General features: G+C 41.8%; 5 non-coding genes and 1 pseudogene across 5 annotated transcripts; 2 read left to right on the top strand and 4 right to left on the bottom strand.

Annotated features, from left to right (window-relative positions):
• The first annotated feature begins 801 nt into the window (after positions 1 to 801).
• Positions 802 to 873, top strand: trnae-cuc (transfer RNA glutamic acid (anticodon CUC)). The gene has a single exon. It is a non-coding gene; the product is annotated as a tRNA-Glu (tRNA).
• A 3020-nt stretch (positions 874 to 3893) lies between these two features.
• Positions 3894 to 4109, bottom strand: LOC116675301 (small nucleolar RNA U3). The gene has a single exon (XR_004328378.1). It is a non-coding gene; the product is annotated as a small nucleolar RNA U3 (small nucleolar RNA).
• A 1411-nt stretch (positions 4110 to 5520) lies between these two features.
• LOC116675300 (small nucleolar RNA U3) lies at positions 5521 to 5736 on the bottom strand. Its single transcript, XR_004328377.1, has one exon. It is a non-coding gene; the product is annotated as a small nucleolar RNA U3 (small nucleolar RNA).
• A 1373-nt stretch (positions 5737 to 7109) lies between these two features.
• Positions 7110 to 7182, top strand: trnak-uuu (transfer RNA lysine (anticodon UUU)). Its single transcript has one exon. It is a non-coding gene; the product is annotated as a tRNA-Lys (tRNA).
• Positions 7183 to 9985: 2803 nt separating this feature from the next.
• On the bottom strand, positions 9986 to 10058 carry trnak-cuu (transfer RNA lysine (anticodon CUU)). The gene has a single exon. It is a non-coding gene; the product is annotated as a tRNA-Lys (tRNA).
• Positions 10059 to 14670: 4612 nt separating this feature from the next.
• LOC116675299 (G2/M phase-specific E3 ubiquitin-protein ligase-like) lies at positions 14671 to 21244 on the bottom strand (annotated as a pseudogene).
• Between the last annotated feature and the right edge of the window lie 1519 nt (positions 21245 to 22763).

Genomic DNA, 22763 nt, shown 5'->3' with positions numbered 1-22763 from the left:
CAAAGCTGGGGAACAATAGTCTCATGGGGGGAAGAGGAAAAAGGGGAAGAGGGAGGTAATGAGAGAAAAGATGAGAAAGATGCTAAATTACACACAAAGAAAAATCACATCTACAAAAATAAAATTTGACGGATGGGACTCCCTGATGGTCTAGTGGCTAGGATTTGGAGCTCGCACTGCCGCGGCCTGGGTTCAGTTCCTGGTCAGGACTTGACAGATACAGGTGCAACATTTGAAAGAGTAAGTTCCTAGACTTGTTTTTGGTTGATTTAGATTTGTCAAATTCTTCCTCATTAGTTTAACGCTAGAACCCCAACAGTGTTAAAGAGTTCCATTCCCTTTAAATCAAACCCTAGACAGCGGGTGTATCCTGTTGACATCATTGATCATAAACACTTCATCTGCCTCCATTTCAATAACAATTCTTTTTATTTTTCAAACAATAACTAAACCCCTAACCAACATTTTTTTCCAAAAAAACAATGTCTGGGAATGTCAAGGAAGTAATGTTATTTTGGATTCAGGTCCAAATTTTAACATTTTAGTGCAATGCAAAGGTGCATAACAGATTGCTTTCTACTTACCTGGAGCGATGCAAAGCAGGGGTGGCCAACTAGTCAAGGAACAGCAAGAGACTTGGTATTTAAGAATTCAAACTGACTATGTGACAGATGTGTAATCTGTCATGTCCTGCCTTCTGAAGCTCTAGCCAGGCGCCATTCCTCGCCTAAAACAACATGAGTCATTCCAGTAAGTGAAGAGGAAACTCACATCTACAAAGATAAATTTGTAAGATGTGACTCCCTGATGGTCTAGTGGCTAGGATTCGGCGCTCTCACCGCCGCGGCCAGGGTTCGATTCCCGGTCAGGGAATGGTCAGGACTCGATACACTCTAAAGCAGATCTGTACTTTTACATACATTTTCATGTTAACTTAACAGAATTTTTCTGTTGTTTTTTTTTAAATACAGAAAAACACCAATAAATTACAAAAATAAACTGTGAATTTAAGGGACAACTAGCACGTGTGAAACCACCTGTGGGAGTGGAACATGGATGTGTAGAGATGGGCTTTCAAACAATGTACCTTTTGACATTTTGAAATGTCACAGTAGGAAAAGCAAAGGTATAAATAAAAATGAATTATGGCTCAACTCAATTTAGATTTTTACAGTAGAAATAAGGCATTACAAAGTCAAGAAACTAGGTGCTGATAGTGAAGGGCAAATGAAGCTTTGGTGAAGCACTGAACCACTCAGAGGAATTGGTTTGAAAATGGGTTCATTACTAGAAGCTTCAGTAACAGCGACCTCGCCTGGTGAAGGGCCAAGGCTGCATCCAAATGATCCCGACAAGATAGTGGACAGGAGGCTTTAGACTAGTGACACTGACGTGTACTAACAATGGGATAGCATTTTTTTTTAAATAAAGATTGTGTAATGTATTATTGGGTATTAGGTAATGAGTGCTTGGGGAAACAGAGGATATGCTTGTGTAACTATGGCCGGGGGGTATGTGGGACAGGGACCACTCATCGATTTTTATTAAGGAACATTATTTTTTCCACATGTTTGTGCATATGCACCAAACAAGAGTTTGGGGTATTTGGCCTTCTTGGAGACCTTGAATAGAGTCCTCTATGGGGCTCCAGTAGGGGACTCCATAGTTCTGCTGTGGGACTTCAACGCACACGTGGGCAATGATGGAGATACTTGGAGAAGCGTGATTGGGAGGAACGGCCACCCTGATCTGAACCAGAGTGATTGTCTGTTGTTGGACTTCTGTGCTAGTCATGGATGGTCCATAACAAACACCATGTTCAAACATAGGGTGCTCATAAGTGTGCGTGGTACCAGAGCACCCTAGGCCGAAGATCAATGATCGATTTCATAATTGTTTTATCTGATCTGAGGCTGTATGTTTTGGACACTTGGGTGAAGAGAGGAGCGGAACTGTCTACTGATCACCATCTGGTGGTGAGTTGGGTCAGGGTATGGGGGAGGACTCTGGACAGACCTGGTAAGCCCAAACGGGTGGTACGGGTAAATTGGGAACGTCTGGAGGAGGCCCCAGACTTTCAACTGACACCTCCGGCGGAGCTTTTCGTGCATCCCTGTGGAGGCTGGGGGCATTGAACCTGAGTGGACAATGTTCAAAGTTTCCATTGCTGAAGCTGTGGTGGCGAGCTGTGGTCTTAGGGTCTTAGGTAGGGCTGCACGATTATGGCCAAAATGATAATCACGATTATTTTGATCAAAATTTTGATCGCGATTATTCTCACGATTATTTGTTGATTTTAACCAAAACAAATTGTATTGTCATATAGGCTATTTATAACTGCAAGAGGGAGTGTGATGGACGCTACTCACAGAGAGACGGCTGGCTCATCATGAACGGGTCCCGCACGGGTCGAATGGCGGATAAACACGGCGTGTGTATGAAACGTCTGTATCTTCACTGCGCTGCATTTTTATGAACTATGATATTCTGGCCATGGGTCACATCTCTGGCCCAGGTCCAGGTCCAGCAGCTCCGTCTCACGCTGTTACTCTACCAACTGAAGTTAGCTGCATTCAATAACTTCTCCTGTGTTCTTTGCCGTGGCGGCCGCGATAGCAGAGTTACCATGGAAACACTGGTACAAATACAGGTTTAACCCTCATATTTAACAATATACAGCTGTGTTAATAAAAAATTAAATTTGTAGACAAATGTCAGAAGTTTGAACCGGCGGCCGCGGAGAGTAGAGGAGAGAGAGTAGGACGAGAGAGCGTAGAAAGATCCCACACAGGCACGGCTTTACAGACGAAATGGGTCATGTAACGCAAAATTAAACCATATCAATATAAACAGCATTGCAGCGGATGCGAGGACATTAGCACCGGTGCGTCCTAGAGGAGCTAACAGCTAACAGACGCTACTAGCACCGACTAGCTCTGGTCACTGCTGTTGTCTGAAAAACAACAGACGGGGTCACGGGACATAATGTTGCGTTTACTGGTAAACTGGTAAACCTTGAGACTGACGTATAACCGACTGCTATCTGTTGAGTTTTCCTCAAGCTACTCTGTCCTCTGGGACTGTCTACATCTAGAAAATAAGCTGCACATGGTGCAGTGAACTACTCTGACTGGCTCATGAGCAGACGGCTTTACGGAGCGGGAGATTGGCTTTGCAAAAAACCCGGAGCGTTCTATGAAATGACGCTTTATAAAAAATAATCGCTCGATCACGCAAATTTGATCGTGGGAAGTCCAAATCGTGATCGCGATTAAAATTCGATTAATTGTGCAGCCCTAGTCTTAGGTGCCTCAAGGGGCGGTAACCCACGGACACCCTGGTGGACACCAGTGGTCATTGAAGCCGTCCGACTGAAGAAGTCCTTCCGGGATATGTTATCCCAGCGGACTCTGGAGGCAGTGGCAAGGTACCGACGGGCCCAAAGGACTGCAGCCTCTGTCGTGACAGAGGTAAAGCAAGGGAGACGTTCAGAGAAGATATGGAGAAGGACTTTCGATCAGCACCAAGGTGCTTCTGGAAAACTGTTCGCCATCTCAGGAGAGAGAAGCGGGGAACCATCCAAGCTGTGTACAGTAAGGATGGGACGTTGTTGACCTCAATTGAGGAAGTACTAGAGCGGTGGAAGGAGCACTTTGAGGAACTCCTAAATCCAGCTGACATGGTCTCTGTGGTAGAGACAGAGGTGAAGGATAATGGGGGATTATCGTCAATTTCCCTGATGGAGGTCGCTGAGGTAACCCTAACCTCTTTAGAGTAACATTGTCCAACATGGACAAGATAAATACTTAAGATTGGCAATAACTGTAGCTAAGTAAATAGCTTAGCATGTTTCATTATGTTTATTCACATTAGTTTTCCACACATCTACTAATGCCACTCAGATCATATTCCCTTCCTCAATATTCCATAAAGAAGCAAAGAATGATCATCAATGACAGAGAGCATACGAAGTGAATCATTACTCTCTGTCAGCTTCACGCTCAGAAAGGAATATCACGAATCATCATCGTGGTCAGCGAGACCGAACACTTTAGAAACACATTCCTCAAGTCAGAAACTCTAGAAATGATCCCTGAAAGTATAGTCTTGTTTAGACTGGGGGGGGGGGGAAACTGCATCTCATTCACTGCAGAGTGATTGTCACTCAGGGTTCAGAGGGACAGAAGCTAATCGTTACGTGCTCCAGATTATGGTAGCTTCAATGTTACATAAATAAGCCAGACAGAGTTGTCCCTCATCTGGTGATAGAACCCTGATTCCCCCCCGTCCTGTTGGCTCAGAGCTTCACAGACTCAGTCCACAGGTACTAATTAGTTTGAGACGTTGTAATCACTGAGTTGTGGTTGTGATGGAAAATGAACCAGAATTAAAAACAAGTACACGAGTGAATGTTGCACTACACGCTTGCAGCTGTCATTCTGTTCATGGAAATGTCAATCTACACATTTGTGAATATTTTTTCTGTGACTTCACATTCAGAATACCGGTGTGTGAATATTTTCTACGAGTGCAAATTACAAATTCAGATTTTTTCTACAAGCTCTCGTGTTTTTTTCATTGTGTGACATCAAATTAAGATCACGTGTGTATTTTTACAAGTGCAAATTTTATTTTTACAAGTGCAAATTTAAATATATAAATTCAGATTTTTTTGTTCTGCAAGCTCTCACCTTTTGCCCCATATTTCCCTTCATATGAGTCAGAGCCAGCAGCACTAAGGAAGAGCAGCCTCTCCTACGGCGAGTGGTGGCGACCCACGGGGAAACTTTGGTTTCCCAGTCAGTTCCAGTAGTACAGGTGAGAAAGTGGTAGATAAAACGAGGACTGTGGGTCGGCGTTGTTGGTACGTTATTGGAATAAATCCAACATATCCAACGCCATCACCCAGACATGCCAATCACTGGAACGAGACAAAAAAACTGTCCAACGTCTCCTCCCTACAGTGGTTAACCAGCCTTTAGATCCAAATACAAATAAGGCCAAAAAATCACTGAATCAATCAGGATTTACACGTCACCTTCAAAGCCCCGTATCCACTCGTAGAGTAACCTGGCTTCAAGTATTTGCTGTATGTACTCAAACCTCGTTCCAACATGCCATCCCGTCCACCTGGACTTCAGTGTACCGTTCCACCCCTTTTATACATGTCAATCAAGCTGAGCCTGTAAAGGCCACACAGTCTGATTAGTCAAGTGGAAACACCTGTGGGAGTGGAACATGACTGTGTACAGATGGGCTTTCAAACAATGCAAATTTTTATACATGTCAAAGTAGGAAAAGCAAAGGTAGAAATAAAATGAATTATGGCTTAACTCAGTTTACGTTTTTACACCGGACATAAGGCATTACAAAGTCAAGAAAGTAGGTGTTAACCCTTTCAAGTAACCTTGTCCAGCATGGACTGGACATTCTTCAAGCCTGACTATAACTTCAGTTAAATAGAAAGCTTAGTATGTTTTATTACTTTCACACGTGTTAGTTTTCCACATATCTGCTACTACCACTCTGAACATATTCCCTTCTTCAATACTCCATAAAGAAGCAAAGAACGATCATCAATGACAGAGAGCACATGAAGTGAATCATTACTCTCTGTCAGCCTCACGCTCAGAAAGGAATATCACGACTCATCATCGTGGTCAGCGAGACCAAACACTTTAGAAACACATTCCTCAAGTCAGAAACTTTAGAAATGATCCCTGAAAGTATAGTCTTAGTTAGACTGAGGGGGGGGAACTGCATCTCATTCACTGCAGAGTGATTGTCACTCAGGGTTCAGAGGGACAGAAGCTAATCTTTACGTCCTCCAGATGACTCTGAGGTGAGAAAATCTATTTAGATCTTTAAGAAGACCGATATGTAGATTGAATTAGATTTTCAGTCACTGTTGTCTCAATACTTCAGTGTCAGCCTACTTATTCTATCCAATAAATGCTCCAGTCCTTTCTTTGCATTAATTGGTCTCAGAATGTTGCAGGTTAACCACCACTGTTGATTATTGGGTACAAAAAGCACTCAAGATATATGTATTTATATCATTTTTTAAATGTCTCCAAATAATGTTAAAAGTTAGTTTTTGGTAATTTTTAGTATTCGCTGGTTTATTAAGTCAATTCGGCGATGACGTCACACTGGGGAGCGAAGTCTCAGCCTGGCACTAGAACTACGGCGACTGACTGGGATGAGGAAGAGGAGGAAAAGCCAGCAGCCAAATAATTAACAAAATAACGAAACGGGCATATTTGTGTTAACCATGACATGTGGGACAACAATTGGACGGTTGGGTTTAGGAAGCAATAACGGCACTTCTTTTTCCCACAGCCCTCTTTTTCAGAAGCGTGGGTAGCTCAGTTGGTAGAGCATCAAACTTTTATTCTGAGGGTCCAGGGTTCAAGTCCCTGTTCAGGCGTGCAGTTGCACATTTTGCTTGATGCCATGATAAATTGTACACTTTGGCAATCCTTAACACTTTCAGACACTGTATCAAAAAGAAATGTGACTGTTTTTTATGCAGGTTTGCATCATAACAATGCGGGTGCTATCTCTAAATGATCAATGGGCAACCTACATCCATCTTGATAGCACCCAAATCTCTGTTCTGATCTCCCTGCTTGGATGGCAAGTCATCTGGTGGATTTTTTCCATCAAGAGGAAGCTGATCAAGAGGGAGAGTTGTTTTATTGTACCAACTAGCAGTAAAGTTTATTTGTCTGGAGCCATAAAATTGCATTAGGTTATCAACGTTTTCAGCGAAAAAGAAAACCACAGCTCAAGTCCCTGGTAAGGCAACAGCTTGATTCTGGGATTTGTATGAAGTGCTCGCTATTGTCATCTGTCATGCAGGTTTGCTGGATGTTCACAGTCTGCTAGTCGCCATGAGTTGTGACTTTGAGCTTTTTAATTAACCTTTTTGGCCAATTTTCAACCAGTTTGTGCAATAACATTTGGTGTTGCATTGTGCAAATTATGGTCTACCCTCCTGCTGTCCAGAAGACTGTGATCATGGCAACAGCTCAATGGTCTTCATTTACTTGCACTTTAATCTGTAGTTCAGCAGATTGTTTTTTCCACAGTCACTTGCTTTTGAAGCCTGGGTAGCTCAGTCGGTAGAGCATCAGACTTTTAATCTGAGGGTCCAGGGTTCAAGTCCCTGTTCAGGCGTAGAGTTGCACGTTCTGCTAGATGAGTTGTCCATTTGACATGCTTGTATGGACATGGACAAATTCAGACACTATCATCTCATGTGTGTTCCATGCGCAAGTCTTTAAAAAGAATTGTGACTGTTTTTCAAGCAGGTTTGTATCATAACAATGTTGCTGGTAAGTCTAAATGAACAATGGGCAACCTACATCCATCTTGCTAGCACCCAAATCTCTGTACTCATCTCCCTGCTTGGATAGTATGTCCAAGGACATACCACATATGTTCTATAACCCTTTTCATTGGTTTGCTACCACACTTAAATAATTCCTTTCATTGTATCAATCTCAGAAATAACCAAAGAATGACAAATTCCATTAATGTGCTTGTGCCAGTATTCAACCACCTGTCACTGTATTTTTAGCAGCAGTAGTGTTATTTTGTTTTTTAAAACACCTGCCCCATGTGAGGGTTGAATTCACGACCTTCAGATTATGAGACTACCTACTGCGCCAACGAGGCTATGAAAGGCATTGCAATGATTCGCAAAATTTCAGAAAAACTAACAATTTGGTCGTCAATCTTAATAAAAACAATGTATGCGGAGACCTATGTTCTCACACAAAGGCTAAGATTGACCCTATATGCTTTGTCATGACCCCATGAAAAGGGGAGACAAAAGACTGTGTGCAAAGGTTGTATACATGTATGCAAGGTGTATGCATGGATGAGTGTGAGGTATGGTGTCAGCGATTTATGCTGGACAGTGTAAAACTAACAAAGATGAGCGGGAGAGGTGCTGGACTGAGAGACCTCTAGGACAATCACAGATGCACAACCAATAATAAAACACTACTGGGTGAATGCGTTCAGAAAATGAAGAACATTGTTCAGAAAGCTTAATGAAGCTTCATATGACCATAACTATTAACCACCTGAACCTGGTAAAAGGTATGAGGTACTCCTGCATAGCTAGCCAGAGATTTACCTCCTGTAGATGGTGGTCGGCGTTCCAATGAGGCTTGGAAATTTGCAGATGGTGATTCAGAGGAGATGTAACAGTTTAAAGTGTAAAGTAACTTAATTTTCTAAATTGTCACTTTTTACTGACAAAATCAAGTCTGTATTTTGGTAAAAATCAAATCAAATGTTTCCTGTTGTTTCCGTTGGTCTAGTGGTATGATTCTCGCGGATAAGCCCTGATGGCAGGAGCGGTTACAACCCTAATCTGTAATTTAAAATCCAGTTTATTGTTAATTTAACACAGATTAGGAGCAAGCATTGTGTTGGCAATTTTTCATATCCTGCTTCAACAGCACGCAATAGAAAAAACTGGGAAAAAATGTGAGGAACAAACAGGACTCTCCTTGTTCGTTGGTCTAGGTTTATGATTCTCGCTTAGGGTGCGATAGGGTCTGGATGAGACTACTTAGCATAGAAGTGGAGGTATGGATTGAATAATCTGGTTTATTTATTGAGTGTGATGGACGAGAGAGTGTCACCTATTTGGCAAATTCATCACAATATTACTATTACTTTTTACTGGCAAAATCAAGTCTGTGTTTTGGTAAAAATATTTTGTATCAAATGTTTCCTGTTGTCAAATGATATTGGAAAGCTGAATCGGGCAGTGGAGCCATGAAAAGACCCCACGCCAATCTACCTGACCATAGCCTTTCAAGTCAGTGACAAATCCAAGCTGCATTTCCTTTTTAAACTGCTTTTCTTTCTACCAAAATTCAAGTTCCAATTTTGGCTAAAGTAGTCTGTTGTCCAATAGATGGTGGAAACTAGGCTTATCTGCTGTCACTTTTGACTGAAAAAATCAAGTTTGAATTTTGGTAAAATATTTTGCTTCAAAAGTAGTCTTTCATCCAATATAATCAGAAAGCTCAATCTGGCAGTGTTGCCATAAAAACACTACATGCCAAACAAACTACTTAGCAATTGCCTTTCAAGTCACTGACTGATCACATTTACTTGATGGAAAATTGCTAATAAGATGCTTTTAAGTGGCTAGTTGGTCTAGCGGCATGATTCTTGCTTTGGGTGTGAGAGGTCCCGGGTTCAACTTCCGGACAAGCCCTGATGGCAGGAGCTGTTACGATCCTAATCTGTAATTTAAAATCCAGTTTATCGTTAATTTAACACAGATTAGGAGCAAGCAATGTGTTGGCAATTTTTCATATCCTGTTTCAACTGCACGCAATAGAAAAAACTGGGAAAAAATGTGAGGAACAAACGAGCAGGACAGGACTCTCCTTGTTCGTTGGTCTAGGTTTATGATTCTTGCTTAGGGTGCGATAGTTCCTGGATGAGACTACTTTGCATAGAGGTGGAGGTATGGATTGAATAATCTGGTTTATTTATTGAGTGTGATGGAGAAGAGAGTGTCACCTATTTGGCAAATTCATCACAATATTACTATTACTTTTTACTGGCAAAATCAAGTCTGTGTTTTGGTAAAAATATTTTGTATCAAATGTTTCCTGTTGGCAAAAGATATTGGGAAACTGACTCAAGCTGCATTTCCTTTTTACGAATATGAATGTTAACCTGCAGTTCTGGAATGTTAAGCTGCAGTTCTAGAACAATAGGTTGAAGTTTTAGAATTTGAACATGCATTGTCAGCAGACTTTAGTTTGATCTGAGGAACAGTAGGTCAGCACAGGCCATGATTGTAGAATGCAGGCACATTTTAGTCTGGTAAATTACAGGGATTTTTACACTGGGATGGACCTGCTAATCTTGACAGACGATCTGCCCCAATACAGCCACATTATACGGTGCAGAACTCAGTGATTCCCACTCTCTAAAACAGCACCGCCCAACGTGGGGGTCGAACCCACGACCCTGAGATTAAGAGTCTCATGCTCTACCGACTGAGCTAGCCAGGCACTTCTTAACCCTTTTGTTGTCCTAGTTGGGACGCATGACATTATCGTTTGGGTCCTGGGGACCCTTGACGTTCCTTTTCGGGTCCCAGGGACCCTTGACATTGTCCTTCAGGTCCATAGGACCCGTGGCACTGGCCTTGCGGGTCCCAAGGACCTGTGGCATTGTCCTTCGGGTCCATAGGACCCTTGACATTGTCCCTCGGGTCCATAGGACCCTTTACATTGTCCTTCGGGTCCATAGGACCCTTGACGTTGTCCTTCGGGTCCCGGGGACCCTTGACGTTGTCCTTCGGGTCCATAGGACCCGTGGCATTGGCCTTGCGGGTCCCAAGGACCCGTGGCATTGTCCTTCGGGTCCAGGGGACCCATGACATTGTCCTTCGGGTTCCAGGGACCCTTGGCATTGGCCTTATGGGTCCTTGGGACCCGTGGCATTGTCCTTTGGGTCCCGGGGACCCTTGACGTTGTCCTTTGGGTCCTAGGGACCCGTGGCATTGTCCTTTCGGGTCACGGGGACACGTGGCGTTGTCCTTCGGGTCCCTAGGACCCGCAACATTGCCCTTCGGGTCCAAGGGACCCGTGGTATTGTCCTTCAGGACACGGGGACCCTTGACATTGTCCTTCGGGTCCCAGGGACCCGTGGTACACTCAATCGGTCGTATTAGTTCTGCTACCCTCGCATCGTCCTGCCTTTGAGTCCCTGAAATTCTGGCCAGTGGCTTGTAGTTGTAGTAAAAACAGGAAAGGCAAAGGCAAGTGGAAAGGGAGGTTAAAAAAAGAAAACTAAAGGCTTGACATTAGTCTTCTAATTATTTTTATTACACACACACACACACACACACACACACACACAATATACACTTTAGACACATTTGTCTTCTTGTTGTTGTCATTTTTTTTCACGTCATCTTGTTTTGGACCTGTGCACTTGTTGCACGTGGCTCGGCACAGCGGGGGAGCAGCTGCAGCATGGCCCGTCGTTTGACTCTGGAGTTGAAGCTGCATCGGATTCTCGTGAGCAGCGGTGCCGCTCGCAATGTCCCCGCTGAGGCCAAGGTACAAAAGGAGAAAACCCACAAGAGGCCCGCGACAAACACGACGACGACAACCACCACCGTGACTGTGATGGCAACGGGTGTGCGTCACAGGAGGACCAACACACACACAACCACAGCAGAGAAAAAGACTACTGCTGCTACGACGACGATGACAAAGATGATGACCAAGGCCAAGTGGACGTTGAAGTATAGACAAAGAAGGAGAACAAGTGAATGAAGAAGAAGAAGAAGAGGGTGGACATGCAAGGGACGAAGAAGAAGAAGAAGAAATAGAAGAAGAAGAAGAAGACGAAGACAGAGATGAAGAAGTACAAGTAGGAGAAGACGAGAAGAAGAGAAGAAGAAGAAGAAGAAGAAAAAAGAAGAAGAAGAAGAGGGTATTGAAGACGAGGGCAAGAGAAGGATGAGGAAACCTTTGTGTCAAAAGATGGCAAAGTCAAATGGTCCTCAAAAACGTGTCATCCCAGTGTCCCTAGACCTCATTGCCACACCACCGAAAAGGACAAACCCGACCAAGAAGAGGACACGACAGACGCGGCTACCGCGCTGCTACAGCGCCCGGAACCCACAGAGTACGCCGCGGAACACGTCCACGACATAGTGTCTGCGTTTGGCCTGTTTGTCACGCGGCAAATCGAAGACATGGTTGTGGCCGTCACGAACCTCGAGGGTCAAAGGAGATGTGCCACAGCCGGCAAGTGGAAAGTGATGGACGTCACGGACCTGCAAGCCTACCTCGAGCTGCTGCTCCTCGCGGGCGTGTACCGGTCCCGCAACAGGGCCTTGGAGAGCCTGTGGCACGAGGAGAGCGGCAGGGCCATTTTCCGCGCCACGATGCCAATCAAGCAGTTCCACGCGTACTCTAGACTGTTGCGATTCGACGACCGCGAGTCGAGAGCTGCCCGCCGAGCCTCGGACAAACTGGCGGCCGAACGAGAGGTGTGGGACGAGTGGACGCGGCAGCTGCCTCGCCTCTACAACCCGGGCACCGACGTGAAGGTGGACGAGCAGCTGGTGCCATTTCAAGGTGTTGTATTTGTTGCTTTGTTGTTGTTTTCGTTTTGTTTTTTGTACCATTGCCGTACAATTGTCTTTCTTTGTGTGTGTGTGTGTGTTTGTGTTATCTAAAAAATTTTAATTTATTCTTCCATCTCGTTCCATCATGTTCCATCTTCTTGTTTGGACACGCTACTTCCACAAGGTCGATGCGTCTTCTGTCAGTACATGCTACGGTGGCCGGGAAGTGCAAGACAACATTACAAAGTCTGAAACACTTTTACAAAGATCGAGACAAATTTACATTTAAAAAACAAATTAACAAAACGCAAAACACTTTACAAAGAACAAACAAATTTACATTTAAAAAACAAATTAACAAGACTCAAAACACTTTTACAAAGAACAAAACAAATTTACATTTTAAAAAACAAATTAACAAGACTCAAAACACTTTTACAAGTCCCGAAACAAATTTACAAACGACAGATTCTTCACGGAAAGGGAATGTACCACACACCGGAAGTGACACGAAGTAATACGGAAGTGACATGGTGTTGTTGGTGAGCGCGGGCAATTCGCGTTGTAGTTGTGGAGTAAATGGCGTAAATGAAGTTTATGGTGACCGAACATGGACTGCGACCGAGGGATATTTTTCCCGTTTTGTGGCAAACACATGAACACATTAACGCGGTTTTGCTTCACGTGTGGCCGGTGTTTGGAGTTTCTAAAGGACGCGGACCAGACGGAAACACCGGACATACTGCATCATTGCGTTCAGTATTTTAACGAGGGCCATTCCTACGCTGTAATCGTGGACATGATGTCAAGCCTACACGGTGTAAACATCAGCTTGAGGACTCTTAAAAGTAAACTGAACGAAGCCGGGTTGTACCGCCGAAAGGATTATTCCTCTCCAAACACCGTGAGTAACGCCATCAGATTGGAACTTCGTGGACCTGGATAACTATTTGGCTACCGCACGATGTGGCAGGTACTTAAACAAAAGTACAATCTTCGAGTGAAGAGAGATGATGTGATGAATTTGCTCCGGGAGCTTAATCCTCGAGGGTGTGAGAGCAGAACACGCAGAAGGTTTACAAGAAGAACCTACCACTCAATGGGACCTAACTATATGTGGCACGCAGATGGTTATGATAAACTTAAGCCATTCGGTGTGGCCATTTTGGGATGCATAGATGGATTTTCACGTAAAGTACTGTGGCTTGAATGTGGACCAACAAATAATAACCCAACGGTGATTGCTCACTATTTCATGTCATGTGTGCAAAACCTCGGTGTCATCCCCATGAGACTGAGGACTGATTGCGGCACTGAGAACGGCATAATGGCTGCAATTCAATGTACCCTACGCTACCATCACAGTGACTACTACTCTGGAGCGTCCAGTCACATGTACGGCTCATCTATAAATAACCAGCGTATTGAGTCCTGGTGGTCTATATTTAGAAAGGGGAGATGAGTGAACGTTCATAAAGGCTCATTGCATCTTTTGGTCATTCGATTTTCTTCTCTGGAACGAGTAATAGAAAAAGAAAAAACGAGCACAATAAAAATATCTGAAAAAATATAAGGAAGGTAGTTTCTGAAAAGAAAATTGAATGACCAAAAGATGCACAACCCATAAATTTAATTACAACTAATCTTTGATTTTATTATTCCAACGTGTATACACTTAAAGGTTTAACTAAAATGTCTATCCGTTTCTATAGGTCTCAGTTCTGGATGGAGTTATTTACGGACCTTAGAGATGCCGGATACTTTAACGGGAGTCATGAGCACCAGTGTCTCTTGAGATACTGCTTCGGTGAGGTTATTCAGAAGGACTTAGATGAGTGTGTGAGACTGTGGAACAGTCACAGGATTCGCCCTTCCAGAACAGCAGCATGTCCAGGAGGAGTGCCCAATGAACTCTACTACTTACCACACAGGTGATACATTGGTGATAAATAGGTAAAAGTATTAATCTAACGTTTTAGTTTAAATGAAAACAAATGCAATTATGTTTTCTATTTAACATAGGTTTGGTTCCAGAGACTGTGCATTTCCAATTCAACAGGCTGAATTGGATGCCCTTCCTGAGGCTAGCCTGTTCATTACTCCTTGTGGGGACCCAAACATGCAGGAGTACTTGGACTTTGCCATGGACCACAATCAGTTACTGAAGCCAGAAAACTGGGAGTCTGCATCAGAACTGTACATGAATCTAAAAGAAATTGCTCAGCTATGAAAGGATCAAAAAGGGAGTTTTTATTGTAGTGGTGGAACACTGTCTGAACACAATGTTTACGAATCTGTCACCCACAGCTTTGCTGTTTAAGTGTAAAGTAAATTAATCAAAAATAATAATGAATATTTATTAAAATTTTGTAGTAAAGAACAACTTCTTTTAAGTACTTCTTCATCTAAAACAGTGACAAATTAAGGGATCCCAGTCACATATCTAAAACATTTTTAAAATGTTAACTGAGAAAAAAAAAACATGCTCACATACTGTTACATTATAAAATCAACTTCACTTTAAAGTGCACCTTTAACAACAGCTTTAACTCTGAGTCATTCATCATATAGCTTAGAAACAGCCAAATCCTGGACTATTTTGAATTCCAAAGTCCATTTGTGACTTAAACAAAGTGAATGAGTCTAGGAGTGGTAATCTCAAGGAGTTTGAACATGTGTTTGCCATGGGGAACGCAGAGTCATTCAGGAACTCTATTTGTGGCGGTGGTTCCAAGCCAGATGGGGGAAGTGAAGACAGCCCAGTAGCAAACATCAAAACATCTTCCACAGACACAGCAGCCTGGCCTTCTACAAAGAAAAACAATTCAGATAAATCTTTGGCATGCGTTTTCTTAACTTGTTATAAAAAACAAACTAACAAACCTTCACAATCAAGGAGATAATCTGCCCAATAGGCCATGGGTTGACTTTCTTTAAGTCGTCGATTACTCCCTGATGGACTGAGGTCAGGTTTGAAGAGTTTCTCAAGTTCAAAAGCAGTGAGTCGCTTTTCAGAGTGGCACAGAACAGGGGCCAGCAAAGTAGGGTGTTGCTGTAGTGCAGTCAAAAACTCCAGGGTTGAAAGACCATCTCTGAATCTACATGGTGAACACAAACATTGATTCACTGTTGTATAGTGCCAATTTAAATTACCTAAGAAAACAAATGTTCTCTTCAATTACTATCTACCTTAAACATTTGGGAGGAAATTGTTCTGTTGACCATTGAATTAAAAAAAAAACTATTTTTGCATTGCACATTAAAAGTTAATTGTTACAATCTAAGTTTTAAACGACAAAGACTGGAATGGCTATGTGGCTTGAGCACTTATACAGTGCCTTCAGAAAGTCTACACAGCCCATGCAATGTTTCAAAACTTTGAGTTAGAGATTTCATTTAAAATATTATTCGTCATCAGTCTACACACAATACATCATAAGCTAGGCAAAAACAGGTTTTGAGAAAATTGTAGCAAATTTAATAAAAAAAGAAGAAAAAAACTGAAATATCACATTTGCAGAAGTTAGTGAGCCTTTTCTCAGTGACACTGGTACAGTATTGAGCACCTATGGAAGTAATTCCAGCCTGGATTCCTCGTGTATGAAGCTACAGCCTTTACACACCCATCAACATCCCCACACTCTTTATATCTGTATATATTTTCATGGACAAGTACACTAAAACCTCTGCGTGTGACTGGATCTCTATGAGAACTGAGGGCAGGAATAGATTCAGATGTAAGTGACACTGGTACAGTATTGAGCAGGTGGTTGGATAAAAAGCAGCAGTCATCAAGGGTTTGATGGATCAAGTGAGCCTCAAACCATCACTCTGCAGCCAGATGTGTAGCAGATGTGGATGGATAACTTTAAGGGGTAACTGGACTTATTTTCCTCTTGAACTTTATGGAGTTAGTCAGGAAGAGAATCTAATTTCTGTTTTTGCTTTGTCATTATGATGTTTTGTGTGTAGATTGATGAGGAAAAAGATTAATATCTATTTTTAATTGAATATATAAGATGTGCAGACTTAATGAAGGCACTGTAGTGTGACACAAGACAGAAGGAAGCGACATCACATAGTTGAAATACACTAAGGTACAAATTCTGTCACAGTGACAAATTGATAACAGATATACATGTTTGCATAAACCAAACATGGAGACAATGAGGCATTTAACTAAAAAATCTTACATAACATTTATAAAAAGAATCTTACCTGTCAATTACAGATGAGTTGCGGTCAATAATATACCACTGAAGGTAGTCGGACACGATTTCTTTCTTTTCTTCGACAGTAGCCACGTGCCTCAGACAACCTGCTGTCTGTAACATTGTGCTGTGTCTCATCATGCATTCTTGCAGAGCATCCAATGAAGCAGCACTCTCAATCTGAAAGACATGAAAAGACAAACACCCCAGTCAATAACTGTATGCACTATATCTCCTAGCCTATTTTTAATGACATACATAGCATGGTGTAATTTTACAGCATCAAAGACTAATAAATCAATGAAACAAATTCTGCACGTGATATAGGAATTAAACATTGTCTCAAAACACTGCAGGAACTATGTAAAACTCTGCCATACCATACTGTAGCCCTTATGCTATTCTCACCTCTTGCAAAGCTTTCCCTATGTCTTCATCAGTTATTAAATTAATTGGTGCTTTGAATGAAGGCTGGCCTGAAAGATAATGTACAAGATCTTCTGACAGGAAATGGGGTCCTGGACCTCCATGCACAACTGACACAGCAATCATCTTTCCTGCCAGGTAGTACTCATCCTCCCTAACAGCTGTGAATGAAGTCATAATGCAAAATTATAACAAAATGCATTATATACTGTAATATACAAGCATATGTCATGTGATATATATGGTCAATGATCATTAACCAACCATTAGTAGCCTATAGTACACATCTAACCCATATGCATACCATTTGCATTGTAGACCAAGAACCGATGTCCTTCTGGTCCATCAAAAATGGGCCGGTCTTTTAGGTCAGGGGTTCCCAAAACTTTCAGCCCGCGACCCCCAAAGTAACGGTGCAAGTGACTCGCGACCCCCCCCCCCCCCCCCCCACCCCCCCACTATAAACATTGCGCGCAACCGCGCACGCACTACAGGCGTATCCAAACATGAGCATATTGACAACACAAAATAACACAACAGCCATGACATTATTCTACAGTAATTTACTCATTACTTTAATTTGAACTTAATCTCACCTAATGAGGTGGATGTGCAGTATGTTTGGAGCACAGCAAGTTAAAAAGCTCTATATTTTAATTTAAAATAGTTTTTATATACATTACACACTAGGCCAAAAAAAAGAAAAATCCCTTTTACCTATTTCGGCCTTACAGTATTCGGCATTTCGTGGTGTTGGTTTTAATCGGTCTGGAGTAACAACTGTGGGCATCAGCGATGGGGCGAAGGTAAAGCCCGGGTTGGTAACGCTGCTACCACCGTGAGTACGGCGGGGATGGACTCCGTTCTGGACCAGGAGGCAGCGCCGGGCGCTCGCTCTGTGGACGGAGCGGGACACGGAGCTAGATGGCCGGTGGCTGCCTACGTGTTTATACAACTTTATACATCCTCAAACTGCCTGGAATCACACACATCCTCTCCAAGGAGGGCACCAGCAGGGACATTGTCTGGAGGAAGTTCAGGCAGCAACTGGCAGAGGAGCTGAGACACGAGTTTAGAGGAGGAAAGGGAGCGGGGCGCGGTCCGAACCCCGGGGTGGGGGGACGCGGTCCGAGGAGCAATGCGCACTACGGCAGACACCAACACGGAGGCAGTGACAGGTTAGGTTAGGTTATAAATGTTCAAAGAAAATACTTTTAGGTGTTATTTGCATGTTTACATACCATATTTTTCAGATGTGAATGGAATAATTACGTTTTACTACTATGCCATGTTATGAGTTATTGAAGTACCTGGGCAACTCAAGTGTATAATTAAACACGTTAAATTGTACATTTTGGTGTTATTTCGTTTTTCTAAAGATATCCTAACACAGTACCTGCATTAAAATTGCAATTAGGTATTTATCATGACAGATTATAGAGTTTAGAGTCTTGCGGTTCCAGTAGCCTACTTTTGGAATCCCGGCAGTTGTAGTGTTAATGTTGGAGACCGCTACTCGGAAAGAAAGAAAATCAAAACAGCTGTTCCCTTTTTATTTAGTTGCTTGGTTTTATTTTAAATGTATCCACTAGTTTTATCTTGTGTTAAAATCATGGCTAACATGCTATTTCTAATCGTTTTTAAATTTTTATTTTATTTCTGGAAATCAACTCGCGACCCCCCCTCTCTGGCGGTCGCGACCCCCACTTCGGGAATCACTGTTTTAGGTGTTTCATTAGTAGAGTTAAAAACTCTCGTCTTGGACCACCCGTGTCAATTCCCTTTTCCAAAACACCAGTATCATCAGTGAATTTGACCAGCATGTCACAGGTTTCAGAATATGTTGTACGCTTGAAACCTCTGACTGCCCATCCCAAACATTAGCCCTTGAGATGTTGAACCGACTGACTCTTTTATGATCAATAGGAAGCGACAGGTTTGCCACGATGTCAGGTAATGAAATGTCCGTCTCCTCCCTGTAATGACAAAAGTGACTTCATTTGTGAATATTCCAGATATACCAGAACTATTGCACTGTAAAATAATGGAGTGCTATAGTCAAAAGCTGTCATATTACATTGCTGTGTGTTGGATATTCTTCACATTGACAGCAACAGGCTCTTCATCCTCTGGCTCAACATTGGGTGAAAACAGGTCTGTGTATTTACTGTTGGTAATGACCATTTCCATGTCAAAACATCTTACAAACAAAAATGCCTTCCCCGTGTAATCAGTAAATATAAATTATGTCAGTCATTATTTTATTTTTTTTACTTACCTGTAGCAAGAATTTTTTTCTGGATTTGTTTCAGGTTGATCCAGATCCTCAGCATCAGATATTACTATCTGAAAAACAGATTAAAATGTCTGAAACAACAACAACATTGGAAGCAAGAAATGTCATGCAGCCACAGTCTCCCTTATTACCTGTCCTGGCTGAATTGTTGAATGTCCTGGTGCTTGTCTGAAACATGATAAAAACACAAAATGATTAGCTCCATGATAAAGACTATAATGTAGTTTTGAGTAACACATAGTAGTAGGTGGGTCTTTTCTAGTGGCCAGGGTGCTTTGGGCTAGAGTGGGTGTTGTGGACATCTTAAAACCAGCAAGTGTCCTTCCAGCATACAATAGTCAAATCATGTAAACATTATGTATGCAGCCCAAATTCCTATTGGTTGATTATCACTAGATACAAAACACTGTCTCTCATTACATCTATTTGACTCCCTGACAAAGTTCAGAAAAAAAGTTTGTTTAATTGGTTCAGGTTGACTGCGCCAATTCAATAAAGGTCTGGATCATTCTCATATTTTTTAATAGTTTGGTTAATTTGTGTCATTTGTGTTTATTCACCTGAAAGAGAAACTGTATTTCTGTAGGTTTATTCTGTTAAGTAAAGCTCAGACAGGCAGCTGTGTGTCCTTTAGGTAGGGAGCAAGTTACAGAAACAGTCAATAGCATGTAGCAACGTTGAGCTCATGTGCAGGGTTTCTGTATTTCCAGGTGAGCAAAAGTGGAAAATACATCTCCAAAAATAGCAATATAAATGTTTAATGTGTATGTGAATGAGTAGTGAAATATCTGCTAAATAGCACTCTACCCGGTTGAAAGCACTGTAACCCAATAAAATTAATTATTATTTCCAGTCAAGAACTAAAGAAATAATTTCAACCCATGCAAGCCAGAAAGTTTCTTTGTGTCCAAGCGTGCAACACCTACCTTTCATCTTCTAGTTTGTGTTTAGGAGTACTTCGATTTTTTGGTTCAAAAACCTGAGAGGAAATTGATAAAATTATCAATAGCTTCTATTGTTGTTCCATTACCACATACACCATAAATCAATGCTGAATGGTTGTCTGTGTTACTGTATAATAGTACCGCAAAATAATCAAAACAAGCCACTTTTACCACTGAAATATAGACCAGGACATATTTTATGCTTAAAATCCAATGTACATCTAATAAAGTAATACAATACAAATATTTACATAAATACATACATATTTTAAAAAGAGAAGTAACTCATGTACCAAAGTGTCAGCTTGATTGAATTCGGCTCTGCTCCTTGTTGTGATGACAATTTCAGAATCAGAGTCTGAGGTATCATCCACTCAAAATAATAAATCAAACAACCATTATCTATTCTCCAGCAGAGTATCTAAATATGTAAAAAATATGAAATCATGAGATCCACTAACCTCCTTTATAGTGTTTTTCTAGGCAAATGAAAAAGTGATCCTGGAATATGCCTTTCCTATTTCCTTTTTATATTCTGCCAATTTGAATGGCCTTTCTGACCGGGCACATGGACCACCTCTGAGCAGTCTGGATACAAAAGGACATAAGGTCCTTCGTGCATGTCCTTGTTAAATGTTCTCATTTTCTGCACAGCTTGTTTCAGTAGATCGGGTGCTGCTACTTCTGGGTCTGTAAATACCGGGAGCGTTTTCCCTCTTAGAGGTTTTAAATCAGTTCCATGTGGCACCATCAATCCTACGTTTATCTAGTAAAATAATATATAAATAATTTATACGTAGGTAAAATAAATATACACATACACACAAATACATATAGAGCTTTGCAAATTGTATAGGACGGTCAAACTTACCTGGACGTTTTTTCTTTCTTTAGGCCTATTTCTTCGTTTTGGCCCGTAGTTAAAAGCCTGTCGTTCTTTAGACTTGGAGCTTCTGTACTCCATGAACTGTTTGTATGATGGGCATGGATGTTCGGCTGAAATGGACAGAGTTCCGTTTCAAAATAGAAAGTCAGCAGCCGCTCAAGAAAATCATAGCATTACTGACTTTTAGTCACATGGCCCCAGATAGATAGCATTTTTTGTTTTGCTACACTTACTTTGATTAACACTGTCCGGCTGTCGAGACGACGCCTGCGTTTCAAGTGTTTCCGTCTGGTCCGCGTCCTTTAGAAACTCCAAACACCGGCCACACGTGAAGCAAAACCGCGTTAATGTGTTTGCCACAAAACGGGCAAAATATCCCTCGGTCGCAGTCCATGCTCGGTCACCATAAACTTCATTTACGCCATTTACTCCACAACTACAACGCGAATTGCCCGCGCTCACCAACAACACCGTGTCACTTCCGTATTACTTCGTGTCACTTCCGGTGTGTGGAACATTCCCTTTCCGTGAAGAATCTGTCGTTTGTAAATTTGTTTTGTTCTTTGTAAAAGTGTTTGAGTCTTGTTAATTTGTTTTTTAAAATGTAAATTTGTTTTGTTCTTTGTAAAAGTGTTTTGAGTCTTGTTAATTTCAATCAATCAATCAATCAACATTTATTTATATAGCACTTTACAGCACCAGCAGGTGTCCAAAGTGCTTTACATCATCAAGAAAACAAACACAACATTCACGTGAGACACAAACAAACAAAACAACAAACAGACAAAGCATAAAAAAAACAGACAGATTAAGTAACCTATAATCATCAGAAGAAGAATTGTTACACCACTACTGTGTATTAAAAGCCATTCTAATAAATAAGTTTAAGTTTTGATTTAAAATGAACAACATCCGTTATAATGCGAATGTCTGGCGGGAGCTTGTTCCAGAGTTTTGGGCCAGCAACAGCGAAAGCCGATCGCCCCACTGCTTGTACCTCGACCTCGGGACTTCTAGAGTCCGCAGTGGAAGACCGCAACAACCGATTTTGCCCACCCAAAGTTAAAAGCTCGGACAAATACTTTGGGGAAGGCCATTTAGGGCTTAAAAAACAAACAATGCAATTTTAAAATCAATTCTAAAACGCACCGGAAGCCAGTGTAGAGTAAAAAGAACGGGAGTGATGTGTGCACTCCGAGAAGTATTGTGAGAAAGCGAGCAGCGGCATTTTGCACAAGCTGCAGACGTGCGATGGATTTTTGATTGAGGCCACCATAAAGAGCGTTGCAATAATCGAGACGTGAACTAATAAAGGCATGAATAGCCTTTTCCAAATCGTGCCTGTTAAGAAAAGGCTTTACTTTAGCCAGGAGACGAAGTTGGAAAAAGCTTGTTTTGACAACATTGCTTATCTGTTTGTCAAATTTCATGCTACAATCAAATGTCACACCCAGATTTTTTACAGTTTGCTTGGCGCATGAAGTCAGAGCTCCCAGACTTAAAGTTTGATTGTTTGACATGTATTTAGTACTGAAGATAATACATTCGGTCTGTCCTCATTCAGGGTCAGAAATTGCGAGATAGCCACAACTTGATATCATTAATGCCATTTAGGAGGCAGTTAGTGCAACACTGTCATTGGGTTGTATAGGCAGATAAATTTGCAGGTCATCGCATAACATGAAAGACAGGTTGTGCTTTCGAATAGCTCCTAATGGCACATATATAAAGAGACAAGATAGGCCAAGAATTGAACCCTGGGGCACCCCACCATAAGAGGAGCAAATTTGTTTTTTAAAATGTAATTGGTTTTGTTCTTGGTAAAAGTGTTTTGCGTTTTGTTAATTGTTTTTAAATGTAAATTTGT

Source organism: Etheostoma spectabile, unplaced genomic scaffold, assembly GCF_008692095.1.
Source record: "Etheostoma spectabile isolate EspeVRDwgs_2016 unplaced genomic scaffold, UIUC_Espe_1.0 scaffold00001778, whole genome shotgun sequence".
Classification (NCBI taxonomy): domain Eukaryota; kingdom Metazoa; phylum Chordata; class Actinopteri; order Perciformes; family Percidae; genus Etheostoma; species Etheostoma spectabile.
The sequence above is the reverse complement of the archived record's forward strand: the minus strand, read 5'-3'. Positions and strand labels throughout refer to the sequence as shown.